Raw genomic sequence first — 14,086 nt, 5'->3', positions numbered from 1 at the left:
TACATTTCTGTAATTATTATAAAAATTGCTTTGACGTTTTTATAAAATTTATCAAGTTTCCTTAAATCGTATTACATAAATTTCATTACAAAATGATAGATTGATGAATAATAATAGTACAATTAATATTTGATATAAATACACCAGTTACAAAAAATAAATTTAAGCTTATTTTATTTTTGTGTGCTTATCTTCATTATTGTTATTTATTAGTAATATGTAATTCTTATTTAATATGTAATTCTTTTGGAAATAAAATATTAATAATATAAGTTAATTAGTTAATGATTTCTTATATTTAATTTATAAGTTCGACATTTTATAAATTCGACATAAATTCGAAGGTGATACGATTTAAAAAACAATTATGTTTTAAATGATGAATTATACCTTTTGCAGGATGTTGCAAAAAACTTATAAATAAATCACTTTATTATCGATGAGAGATTAAACAGTGTAATAATAGATATCTGAAATTTTAAGCTGTAATTTTTATTGTTTATTTGTACAGATTAACTTAAATGTTAAAAAAACATGGGAAAAATATTATAAGAGATAACTTCAGTGATACGGCGACTTTCCCCTATTCGGCAACTTTTTATCGTTATCGTTTCATCATGATTTATTGTTCAAAAATTATCTTTGCGTAATCCTTTTTACTGTTTTATTTTTTAGTGTTGGCTTGAAAATCATAACATGAAGAGAAATTGCTGATTCTATGAAGTTTGTGTTAGCTCCGCGTACTAATCTGTGGCCTGAAACCGTATTACTTAGGAAGTATAATGTGCATGCTAATATCTAGAGAGAGAGAGAGAGAGAGAGAGAGAGAGAGAGAGAGAGAGAGAGAGAGAGAGAGAGAGAGAGAGAGAGAGAGAGAGAGAGAGAGAGAGAGAGAGAGAGTCTTATTACTGGCCTACAATCCACCGACGAACTACCTAGGCCAAGTCAAGCAGTATCAGGTGCTCTCACTACGTAATAATAGGAAACCAACGGAAAGTGCAACAGGAAGGCAGATGGTAGGCGAAACCACACATAACTTCGTCCAAGTCAGCAATTGATTATCGATATACCGTACAAGTTTTAACTTTATTAGGCTACGGTATATTTAGTATTTAAATCGCGTTCTTAACAATTGCAATATACAATCTTTACATTTGAAGAGAATTTGAAATATGTTTCACAGTGGAAACAAGAGAAGGGTATCATCTTTCAGGCTGAAATTTATCGAAGCGTTTTATAATAACTTATGTTAAAATAACATTACATAATTATAAAATTTTTTTTTATAGAAATTACACACCACACTAATTGATAGTAAAGATGTATTTTTTGAAATATTTAAATCTATTTGGATATTAATCGTCTGCTTTCCTACAAATGACTTTTGAAATATCTATTTCGCGTACGTGATTAAAATTTATGGCGGAAATAAAAGAGCCAGGGATGCGATTTTTCTTGCTAACAATTATAAAATCATAGAATTGCTAACCGAAGCGCGGTATTTCCATATTATTTGCATCACTAATTATACGATTAATTAATTCGGCGATTATACACCAAGTGAAGCGAAACGACGCGATCCCGCAGATGGCGTGAAATTGTGGCGCGACGCTGAATTGTTTTATATTTCTCGCGGAATCGACATTTTTATGTTTTGAATTTTCGCCTGCCGATTATGGCATCCTTCTTTGAAAAATTTTTCGAGACATAACGTGGCAGCGGGCCAATCACGGAATTTGAACCAGAACGAGAATTTTATACGTTCGATCGCTCAAGCAGATGAGGCCGACTATTGAACTGAGTGATATAATTTATCGTGGATTCGTGACTAGCGTCAATTTGCGGTATACTTCATTTTCGATGATTTTTTTAAACAAAAAAGTTAGATTTTACAGAGTTGAATAGATAGAAAAATTTAAAAAAATTTTAATTGCTCGGATACAGTAGATATTATAGTATATAATTTTGATTGATTGGAACTTTTAGGAAAATGCAAAATTTTAGTTAGAAAACTTATAAATCGTTTACAACTTTTTTTCCACGGTTTGAAAGAGAAGGGTAATTTTCCATAGCTTTTTTATATGTCGAGTTCAATCTTCAAAAAGAAATACTCTATTGAGTTAAGTTTATGAAAGAAATGTGGTTGAAACTCCAAAAACGTTTTTGACTATGTTTGAAAATTTGATATACGAAGAACATCAAAAGGAATTTAATTTAATACTTTGAACGTTGTACTTTAAGTGAAAATATCGTATCTTATCGTCGGCATTATTAAAGCTCTGTACGTTTTGTCTTTAAGGACGAGTGTATAGCCGTACAGGCTTAAATAGAATCAGAAAATTTCAAAGAATTATACCATAAGTAGTGTAAATATTATTTTAATTTAATGAAAAACATATTTAAAATTGTTATAATTCTTTCCTTGGTCTGCGCTTACTATTTATTATAGTAATGTTTACTCAATCAAATTTATCATATCAAATTTTTTCTGTGAAATTACAAAATTAATTTTTTAAAAAATTATTTAAAAATATGAAAGAGAATTTTATTATGCAAAAAGCATCTTGGGTCCCACGTATTAAATTTTTTATTGAAATTTTTATATTATGGCTTGTAGTAGACGACAATCGTCGTGTGAACTTATATCAACCTTTAAAATAAAGTGCACCTGAGGTGCGATGATACCTGAGGTACACAATTTAAGATTTTCATATTATAAATATTTTTATAATAAAATATTTAAATAATAATGTTTTCAAATATATACAATAGAACGTTGGTTTTAATGGCTACAAAGTTTTTAAAAATATCTATGCTAAAACATGTTTTTGGGGAATTTCAATCCCATTTTTTTTGTAAACTTGACACGACAGAACATTTATACTTGTGGATACGAATTCAGTGTAAAAATTACGAGAAACTTTCTAATTTTTTAAACCGTAATATTACAACTTGTACTATTATTTAGAATATCTGACAGAATTATATACATAGTGCTATTAATATAAAGAATTAAACTTGTATACAAAAATTGTTGTAAGCGATTAAGTTTTCTAACTAAAAGCAATTTTTTTGCAAGCAATGAGTTAATTTCACTATCATTTACAGTTTTTTCCAATCTGTAGAAACCTTTTCGAAAAATGCACGTATGCCCGTTTGAGCACATATTGGAGAAGGTCGAGTATACTCCTGAGCTTCTATATGTTTAATAAGGGTGCAGTACTAACCTGCGCTAACATGCAACACCCGCTTTGAAGGGTGCTTTTCCCAAGTCATAGGGGATCTTATGTATTTACACGGTAAAAGGGACTTTAATTAAGTGGCTTAAGAAGATGAATTATGTTTAGAAGACTATAGCGTATGCAGTAACAAAGTAAATACGAGATAAAAATTAGAAAATTAATTGGATGTTATATGGCAGAAATGTTTAAAAAGAAAGAAAGAGAGTGGCATACATTTTCTCTGAATTATTTAGCATAATACTTTGAAAGATTAAACGTTTTATACCTACACGGTTTAAAATACCCGTACGGTTATGTGACATGTAAATTTGACGGGCGAAGCATCGCCCGAAATAATACGTGTGCTCGAACATACTTTTTCTCTTATTTTCGATATCTATACAACCGTGGTGTCGGTCGATATGTAATTTTAATCACACTTAGTACGCTCACGCTGTTTTTAACCTTTATACTAAAGTATCGGGATATTTTAGTCCAGTGATGTAGCGACATTGCGAGGTACCATCTCATGGTTTTTTAATTGGTATTACGTTGAGTCGAGTAAAATCGTTGTTATATAGATAGTACTAGTTTCAGATCTCTTCATAATTAAAATGCGTTTCCCGCGGGGATGACTGATGCGCACAGTCATTTGGGCTTAACAAACTCACGGACCCGAGCTCAATATATATATTGCGGACATTTATATACATTAGTACATCATATACACCAATGTGCACACGTTTTTGCGCGTGGCAGCGGCGATGAAAAAGGAATTTATGGGAAAGGAAGACAGATGCGCCTAATTTAAAAGCAATAAGAAGTTCAGAGATCGTTTAAAGAGATTTTGTTCACGACAACGTTGTAAAATTTCTAAAAGATATCTGTAGGCATCTTAAAAGATTTTTAATTGTACAGTTGTCATATAAAATGTCTTTGAGATTTCTATGGGATATTTTCAAGATATTTCTAAATATAAACAATACTTCAAAAGCATAAGTTATTTTTTAGATCGCTGAAAGATTATTTTGAAAAAAGTGCAAGAAACTTAAAAATTTGAAATAGGAGATATATATAAAATACATCTTTTTATTTATGTGGATACTAAGCTTTGGAAATCATTCAAATTGAATGTTTGATTAATATAATTAAATATTTATCAACTGATTGATTACTATTAATAACTGTTTGATTATTAAATACTCTTAAATAATATATTTGATTATATTGAACATGTAATTGAAATTATTTTACTAAAGCTTGATTATTATTACCTATATTATCAAACTTTTTTTCAACGTAAGTGTGAAGTGGAATAACGAAAAAAAAATATTATTTTTATAATCCTAGATTAGAAGGACTAATTAAAAGGAAGATACACATTGAAACTTTCGTAATCTCACAAGAATCGCGATGAGAGCATACATCTTTGATCGCGATTAATCTTTCAGAGAATATTAATATAGAGAAATGGCAGTCTTCGTAATTTTCAAACGTCATCAAGTCAACCGGTGCACTCTCTCGGCGTTACGTAACTTGTCCCGTGAAAGACACGAAAAGCGCGAAATTCTCCCGAGCTAATTCGCCAGTTTACCTAATTGCAGACGGCAATGTTTACGCCCGCTGGTACGTTCACGTCGAACTCAAACAGCACGAATTACACTTTCCGCGCCGTCGTGTTCTCTTGGCGTTTATCGCGACGGTTTCCGACGCGGAATATGAAGAAGCGGAATACGATGCAGCATTATACGTCCACGGCTCTGCGGTCGTAACCCCTGCGTGGGCCGCGTGGGTCAGTATTACAATTTTACGTAGGGCGTGCCGTTCTAAAGCTAACGCTCGCGGCCAAGCATTATACGCGCACGCGTTGAAAAATGCATAAAACTTTATGCACCGTAAATGTAAAGGATTTTGCATATTTATGCCGACCTGCACACGTGTGTATCTACGTACAATGCACGCCGCGCTCCTCTGGAAGTCAATACCCTGTAGAGTTATTTCTGAAACGCGGGGGATACATTTGAAAGATTCACGGAGAAGAAGTCCGCGGCGCAAAAATTTCCCCTGCAAGTGAAATGTTATTAAAAGCGGATAAATTCTATCGCATCGTTCGTCGGACCTCATTTGAATAGGTATAAAGTAATTAGCGATGAAAAAGAGCGTTATAAGCGGACTTTTTTTTCCTGCGAGGATGTAGAAAAATATGAATATTTGCATATTCTCCTGATTACTAAATTTTAGAGTATAATTGTAATGATCATCATCGTGCATAATGAAACAAGCAATTTATTTCTGAAACGGAAAACATTTGTTGGATTAGTTAATTAGCGATTGAAATAACGAGACAAACATTTAATAAAAATTCAATTTAATTCTGCAAACCAGCAATGGTACATTATATAACAATAATAATTATTAAGTTAATCATCAGGTATTATTGATTATAATAATAAATATAGGAGAATGGTACGTATTACATCGTGTGCGTCTCTTTAGGGAGTAAGGCAAGAAAATTAAGAAACAAATTAATTAAGTCGGTGCTCCAAGTTAAGACTTTTTGTTCGCGGAAAATCAAAGCATCGGCGAATAATTCCGTGTACAGTGAAAACCGACGATGAGGACGACTTGTTCGTGCACTCGTTCGGATCCTGCGAAGAGTACCCGTGGATCGTAAATGTCACGCAGCGGATATAAAATGGCTGCGTAACAATATACTATGGATAAACGCAATATGCAGCGCGTAGGCGAGCCATCGTAAGTGCATGCCAAGTTGCACACCACTTTTCGTTGCTTGAAGCTTCAACGAGGATATATTAACCATGCATTAGCCTGTTTATGAGCGCGTTTCAAAGATCGTGCAAACATTTAGGTACTCATAGATCAGATAGGTTGACCCGATCATACATTCGCCGCGCCGATTAGAACACTTTTATCTCCGAACGGCTCCACTTGCGTACTTTGTTATTAGTTGATTTATTACATTTGCACTGTAAACGTAAAGCAAGATCAAAGAGATTTTAGACACCATAATTCACGTCAGTGAATTTTACAGGATAAAATTCTGTGTCTGAAATTTTATACACCCCGTACTTTGATGTATGTGTATGTATTTTCATATATTTTTTTTTATACACACGTGTATCCCGGTACCATATTTTTCATATTTCACAGCACATAAAACTGTGAATAAAATTCTATTCTAAATTTTATCCTGATGCTGATATGAATTAAAGTAAACGTCCTACACTGAAGAGAAAAGAGTTTGGTAATACAGCTAACGAATGTTGAATAAAATAATGTAAACATCCTACATTGAAAAAAAAAGAGTTTGGCAACAGACTCAACAAATATTAAATAAAATATTATCAATTAAATATCTGATTGATATATAACAAAGAATAAATTAATCTTTCTAAATATTCAGTAAGTATTATTAATTTGGCCTTATTATCAAAGTGACGAAAGCTATGTCAGTCACATCCATGACTCTAGAAAGATTTCAATAATTAATTGATAATGGTTCATATACACTGTATACTCCGTATATAGAGTGTATACCGCGTATGCAATTGTCCCTTGAATGCATATGTTATCTCGGGATTTAGGTAGTTTGCATAGGATCCTGAGGGACCTGTACAACGCTCTTGAAAACTTAATACGCGTACACGATCGCATATGCACCGAGGGTATCCCCCGATTCCGAACAACATTAGTGTAATTGTTTACGTCATTACCATTGCGTCATCATCTTCATTGTTACCACTGCAGCAGTTTTGAGGGGCTCATGTGTAATTCTCTATTTTGAGCCCTTCAGCATAAACTTTTCTAAATTAAAGGCGTCAGGATTAGAAATTACATTGTACATAAACAACGAGTTTTTTTAACCCACGCAAGAGCGCGCGTATAAATGTCACTGTGTAGGCAGGTGGCGCACGGGCAAAATACTCGAGACACGTAGCGAACAAAGGACTAGGCAAGTGGATGGTAAGACAACCCTTAGCACTCCCTGCGAGCAGGAACAGGAGCGGGCGACGAGTAAAAAGACTTTCGCATGTTGACATTTGTGAACGACAGTTAATAGCGTAATAAAGTTTCCTTGTATTTCTTTTGTGGAATGTAACCGCGTGGAATATTGCAAAAATATGCTCGGCTTGATGAAAGCTAAATAAGGAAATAACTTTTGCTTTTTATCTATATTTAGAGCAAAATTACTAGAGCGATATATTTTCCATCTCGTAGAAGGAGAGAGAAAGAGAGAGAGAGAGAGAGAGAGAGAGAGAGAGAGAGAGAGCAAAGAGAGATTACATAAGAGTGTTAAAAAAATTTTTAATTAGAAAATCATCCCTGTCTCTCTGTCCCGTACATTACTTACACAGATTGCACGCTTCCACGATCGGTCGTTACGGGGTCGCATAATCGTTTCCGCTCGGCGCGCTCCGCTCGAGACCCGTCGAGCAGATTGACGCGATTAGTTTGACGCGTCTACGCTGGATGCATCCCGCGTTTACGCGAGTATCTACGTCTCAACGTCATTAACCGAGGGGAGGAGGCTACGTCAGAAAGTATCGGAGTGCGCTCACTTGTTGTTTCCACGGGCCACGTCACCGTGTGACAATTATTAATAGCACGCACGTCTTTTCTGAGACAGAGAGAGAGAGAGAGAGATCGGGATGGGCAGGGTCAGAGGGGTACACAGAGATGTGGGGGGAGCGCAGGTAGGGCAGAGACAGGTAGCGGGGCAGGTGGACAGGTAGGGTAGGTATACTCTCTCAGCTACCCCTCGCGAGTAAGCAGGAGCAGGCAGGCAGGCAGGCAGGCGAGCTGCCGGCAGGCTGCCCCGTGTAAGGAGGACAGAGAGAGGCGAGGCGAGTCGGCGCGCCAGGGAAAAAGACGGCGAGCGTGCCGGCGCCTGCGTGCTTGATTCTTGAGAGCGAGCCCCACATCCGAAATCCAGGATCCCAGTCGCGAGCGCGCCGCCGGTACAGGCCATTCGCAGGAGGAGCACACACGCAGGGCTTGCCGACGACCTGGCCTGGCTTGGCCGACTACCTACCCACCCGGCGGCGAGGGGAGCGCACTCCGCCCACTCCACTTCGGGAGTCGCGACACGTTACTCCGCAAGCCAACAAGTCCCGCAGCATCCACGAGGTCCCGTCGACACCGGCCGGTGTGTTTGCCTGTTGTTCCTTGCACGGATCTCGCGGCTGGATCATCCCGACGCCACGTCGTCACGCCTCGATCACGCTGGATCCGGCGCGCACGGGACTCCGCGAGACCGGGTGAAAGTCCGCCGTGGATCAGTCGACGTGGATGATCCTTCGTCCTCGGTTCCTCGGTCGCAGAGCCGACCGTGTGATTCGGTGATCGAGAAGAAGACGAAGAAGAAGAAGAAGCGCGAGATCGCGACATCGGTCGCTGGCAGCTGGCGATCGAGGGCTGAGCTGATGATTTTGCTTAACGGAGGTGCGATCGAGGGTGTTTTACAAAATCTACGGTGGATCGGAGCCGATCGGCGATCGGTACCCCGCGAATCGGGGGTCTCGTTAGAGAGGGGGGGGTGAAAAATTTCGTCCGCGCGACGATCTCGGGACGTGGTGAGTGGATTTTCGAATCGCTTAGGACACGAGTGTCGAGGGAGAAGACAAGTCGGGCAGTGGCCGGATGTCAATGAACTCGCGTGAACGAAGCACGTTGGAGCGATGAGGTGTAACGCGGAAAGGTCGAAGGAAACCGTGGTGCGATCCGGACTGTTTCTCCGCGGATCGAAATAGCCAACAGGTTTTTGATAGAGTTAAGAGAGAGAGAGAGAGAGAGACGCGTAATGATATTCAACGATTGCAATTGGCTCTGAAGGGAGGAAGCGAGGGCGCAGCTTTTACGGTTTTCCCCTCGAGGAGAGGAACGGAAGCTCGAGCAGGGAGAATTAAGCGATTTGATAAGTGTGCCTCGCCTGATAAATGAATTACGAAGCACTGATATCACGTTGTTGTCCGTGAGCGGGGATTACTTAGGCGATTGAGAAAGTTGAGGTGCCCGGAAGGATCGAGGACTAGGGACAGGTGAGATCCCGACGTTTATATTTAAATGGACGAGAATTGACGATGGAATTCGGAAAATATCGACATTTGCAGATCAATGACATTGAATGGAATATTCAGGAAATAATTCATCATGCGCGATTTTATTTAGTTTTGTGTTGAATAGTCCTGAATAAACGGGAAGGTTAAAAAATGTAATACGTTAATTACGTTATGCTGTGTATCTAGCTAGCGTTATATATAAATACGTTATTTAGCGTTCCATCTTATTTATCGCTGCTACGTTCGTACACTTTATTCGTCTATGCATTGGTATGAAAATTTAAAAACGTGCCATTTTTATCGATATCGTAAATTCCCTTTTCATGCGCTCCGCATACGCTTTTCTTAATTCTTTTATAAATTATTCCTGGTGGAAAATCGCATTTCTGCATTTATTGATGTGATTATATTTCTGCATGAAGGGATTCGGATGCACCGGAGCGGAAGCGTTTCGCCTCGTTATTCGTCCTGGCCATCACAAATTTACCACTCGGACGGTGATCACGCTAATAAGGACCGACGACATCATACCGCAGCATAAATTAATTTGTAGACGCACCCACATATTGGTAAGTCCATCGTTTCGTGAGATCGTTGTTTTCATTTCTACCGTTCCGTGAGAATTATATTTTAGCGCTCGTTCCGGAAAGATAATTCTTTATTTTATTAACCGATCACAGTTTCCACTCCGTGAAGTTACGTCACTCGCTATTTATCTTTATTATCACGAAGTTTGTGACGTAATTTAATTTTTAATTTGACAAGGAAGGGACGCGCGACGATAATTACGTGCGTGTATCCCTTTTTAGTCTGAGATTTAGTATTGAGATACTTCTTTGTGTGTGTATGTGTGTGTGTGTGGAAAAATACGTACAAGAAGCGCTCACGTAAGATTTCTCGTAGCCCCTTATGGTCAAAGGTTAACAGTTTCCGATACAAATTTATATTCCGTTTTATTCTGGTCACACGGAGAGGCATATGCACGTCTCGTTTACGTTCGACATCTTCACATATTGGCACTTGCCGCCCACTATCGTTGGCAGATATCACAAGCTGCCCGATTCCTAGAAACGAAAACACGTTTAGACACGCTTTATATAGCGCAGAGATTGTGCGATAAAAGCTAACGACAACTAAAACTTAGAAATTGTTTGGAGCAGCCGAGAAAGCTTTTCCTCGTACAACAGTACGTTGTACTGACATCAGCGGATAGAGAAGAGGGTGGTATTACTGCCATTTACATTTTGTACAATAACTTTTTGTATTAATAATTGATATTTAAATTGAAAATTTAACGACGTTTATCAGTGCGTTGTTTAATGGATTCTAGACTCAAAGTTATGAAATATTTATCATGTAAAATGTTATTTACGACAACGCGACGGCACCGCATAGTTAAAGAAAAACATGAGTGTGCAACGTGGCCCTTCCACTAAAACAAATTTCAAACATTGGTTTTATTAAAAAGAAATAAATATGTCTTGTTGCAAAATTACATGTTTAGTAAAAAAAAAGAGAATTTATTTTGCAAAATATATGCAGATACATGTACATGCACATAACTCACTTTTTCTCTCTCTCTCTCTCTCTCTCTTTCTTTCCTATATAAACTGCAATATTAAAAATCTATAATATAATGTAAATTATAGATTAGCAATAAAACTATAATCAACTTATAGCTATACTAGTACTATAAAATAACTATTTTGATACAAATACTTTGAAAAAGAGGTCTGTATAAGGGATTTCGAAGAGTTTCGTTATCAAAATCCCATGCTATTGTTTAACTTTTGCATAATTTGTGTAGCGAAGTATCATGTCAAATACAAAAAAAGACACCAAAATGTACGTAATACGTCCAAGTTTGAAAACAATAAGGGAGTATGTGTAATTAAATGCAAAATGTACACCTTGAAAAAGTTTCGAGATGCTCAAAATTAAAAATACCTTGCCGACTGTTGTGTACTGGCATATTAGTGCCACTGCATGACGATGATTATTAAACAAATGATTCCATAATTACTAGAATTCATCACCTAATAATAGAGCGACCATTATAACTACAAAAGCCACGATATCACTTTTTTCTTTAATGTTAGCTTTAAAAATCAAGTGCGAGGTGCTTTTCCATTCCAAACGAAATTTAAACTATGCTCATTTTTATATATTTTTCATGCTTCTCTTTGTCAGAGAAATTATTTAAAAATCCACTTAAAGCTTTTGCTTTAAGTGGATTTTTAAATAATTTCTCTGACAAAAAACACTATGTTTATATACACCATTGTTTCTTTTATTTAAAAAAAGCGAAGAAATTGCACTACTTAATTATTCATTTACTGTAGATAGAAAGGATTGAAACACCTGAGAAGTTTGGAGTGGAAATTTTACCCCGCTTTTGCCATTGAGGAGAAATTCAGTTTTACCTTTTAAGGTCAAATTATATATGTCATAATTATAACCATAAGGTAGAGATATATAATTGTTTTTTATCTTTCCTGTTGTCCATCGGAATTTGTTAAAAGTCATGGAATTGGGGCGACGCGGGGGCATTAACGTACGTGTTCACGCGTGTCCTTACGTCATGCCGCGTCGCGTGCGCAGTTTGCGATGGGATTAAGGGCTCGAATTGCGTGGTTATCGATCGCGCGAGCCAATTAGCAGCAACAAAGTAGCTTTGCAGCGAACGGCGCATTTGTGTACCGAGTTACGCGCGGAGGTGACTGGAAAGGGATCGGACAACCGCGCGAGAGACAGAACGGGTGGAACCACCGCGTGGGAATCGGACAGGTGTTTTTTTTCCTCTCTCCGTTTTCTCACCGGGCCGCGACGATTACTTTGCGTCCCTTAATTGACGATCCCGCGAGGATTCCTATATATACGCGACGTGTCGGCTTTAACGTTCCGCTCGCCCGTCGCGCGTGTTATCGTTTTACTTACTTTCGCGAAATGAGAACGTAAGCGAGTTTCTTGTCGACGGTAGTCTCGATTAAGATGCGCGCGGTGGGTTCGGTTGATCATTATTTTCCCGTAATTTGCATACCGAGCGCGGATGCTGTGTAATGTGTAAATAATTCATCGGCCGCGCACGCAACCGCTGTACTTTTCACAATGTATTCAGCGACACGAGTCTGAATGCATTAGCTTGCCGCGAGGGATTCGTCGAAATATATTGTCGGAAACAAAATTTTAAGCAAAAATCGAAATTGTTACCGTGGACTTTAATATTTCTTTCTCTCTCTCTCTCTCTCTTCTTTCAGAGAAAATTTATCAATCTGTCTCTTTTTTTTTTCAACAACTTTGATTGTCGCTTAACATGTAGAACCAAAAGTGACATATCTTTCGCTAGATCGCAATATTTCATTACGTTCAGACAACATCGAAGAAAAAATGCATTACAGTCTGAAGTACGTTTCACAAAAGTTTGAAATTTTAGTACGAGCTATTACTAGGCAAATAGATGTTTGCTGCTACTGCAGACAGTATAAAAGCTCGCCAGAAGATTAATGTTGGTGCGACAAGCTGAAGAAAAATTATTTCCAGTGGCATTAGTACATTTTATTGCACCCGAAAAAAATATATTTTCGATGTCTATCGTTTACATTGGAAGTTTGTATCTCAATATGCACGTAATGTTGCAGACCAAGATGGATTTAAGAAAAGAAAACATTACAAATTACTCTTGAATTTCTATATCGCGAGGAGATTGTTTTTCCCGTTGTTTTATTTTCATTTTTGAAGTTACCATCCGTAACATTTCTTTATGCACGAAACGTGCATTACAGCGAACAGGTGAATCGATGGAAAATGCCTTGCAAACAAGAATGCCCTGCGCTCTCCGTCAAACCGTAGAATCGTCGCACTTTGCCCGGCATGATAATAACATCTACCGTTTTCCATGTCTTTTATGCCTACGCTCGAGTCTGTCTTTCGCATAATGGCCAAGATTATTGTGCAGGTTGCTGAATGCAATCCTGAGAGAAATTTTGAGAGAAAGGGAATAGGAATTCGGTATGCATGACCCTCAATTTATTCTCAGTCCCATAGAGATGGAGGGAGAATAAGGATTAAAGATGAATGAATGTGGTCGTAATTCGGCAGTTATTCAGTACCATAGATAATTCATTAGAACCACGTCGGATAATGAATTACCTCCCGTAGAGATATTCCCGGTAAAAACATTACGATTTTGCGCCTCCGCTTGCAGCACGGAATCCCATTTTCGGAAATTAGATAAATAGAGAACGGAGATTTATGCAAATATCATTATTATTATTAATTAGACGAATCGTCTCTACGTGATGTCAACTTTGTAGCATTTGCATCTTGATGATTTTTGCCATAGACTGGAAAATGTATTGGATGTAAATTTGAAAATTTTCACTTAGAAGTTGTGTTATTCAACATCCCTCAGAAAAATTCCTCTATCACTCTTTCCTTACACGTACACGTGTTCTAAGCGCGGTAGCGTTCGAATATGGAAAAGTTTTCGACGTATGTATATTTCACTTCACAGAAAATAAATTTGAGAGGGGAGAGAGAGAGAGAGAGAGAGAAAGAGAAAGAGAGAGAGAGAGCAAGCGAGTTTAAAAGTTTATATCGAGCATCAATACGCGATTGATTCCGTCATGATGCCATACTGTGTCTCCCGAACTGTGAAATCCAACGCGAAATTCTCTTACGGTTGCGAAAACGCGCCGGGATCAACCGCAGATAGGACGAGATGCAATTTTCCCCGAGATGAAAAGATCAGTTTATTATCGTAAAAGCGCACTTTTGAATTTGAAG

At 37.7% G+C, this 14,086-nt stretch overlaps 1 protein-coding gene across 3 annotated transcripts in view; it reads left to right on the top strand.

Annotated features, from left to right (window-relative positions):
* Positions 1–14,086, top strand: part of LOC105831362 (glycine-rich protein DOT1) — a 100,008-nt gene that overhangs the window by 31,519 nt on the left and 54,403 nt on the right. Inside the window, exons 1-2 of one of the 3 annotated variants that reach the window (XM_012671431.3) lie at positions 7,998–9,280; positions 9,724–9,870. The exons of 1 other annotated variant lie outside the window; for it this stretch is intronic. The gene's annotated coding sequence lies outside the window, so the exon portion shown is untranslated. Of the gene's footprint in view, positions 1–7,997; positions 9,281–9,723; positions 9,871–14,086 lie in introns of those variants that run through there. One more of the 3 variants, XM_012671433.3, reaches the window with a different exon arrangement.

This window comes from Monomorium pharaonis, chromosome 7 (assembly GCF_013373865.1).
Source record: "Monomorium pharaonis isolate MP-MQ-018 chromosome 7, ASM1337386v2, whole genome shotgun sequence".
NCBI lineage: Eukaryota > Metazoa > Arthropoda > Insecta > Hymenoptera > Formicidae > Monomorium > Monomorium pharaonis.
The sequence above is the reverse complement of the archived record's forward strand: the minus strand, read 5'-3'. Positions and strand labels throughout refer to the sequence as shown.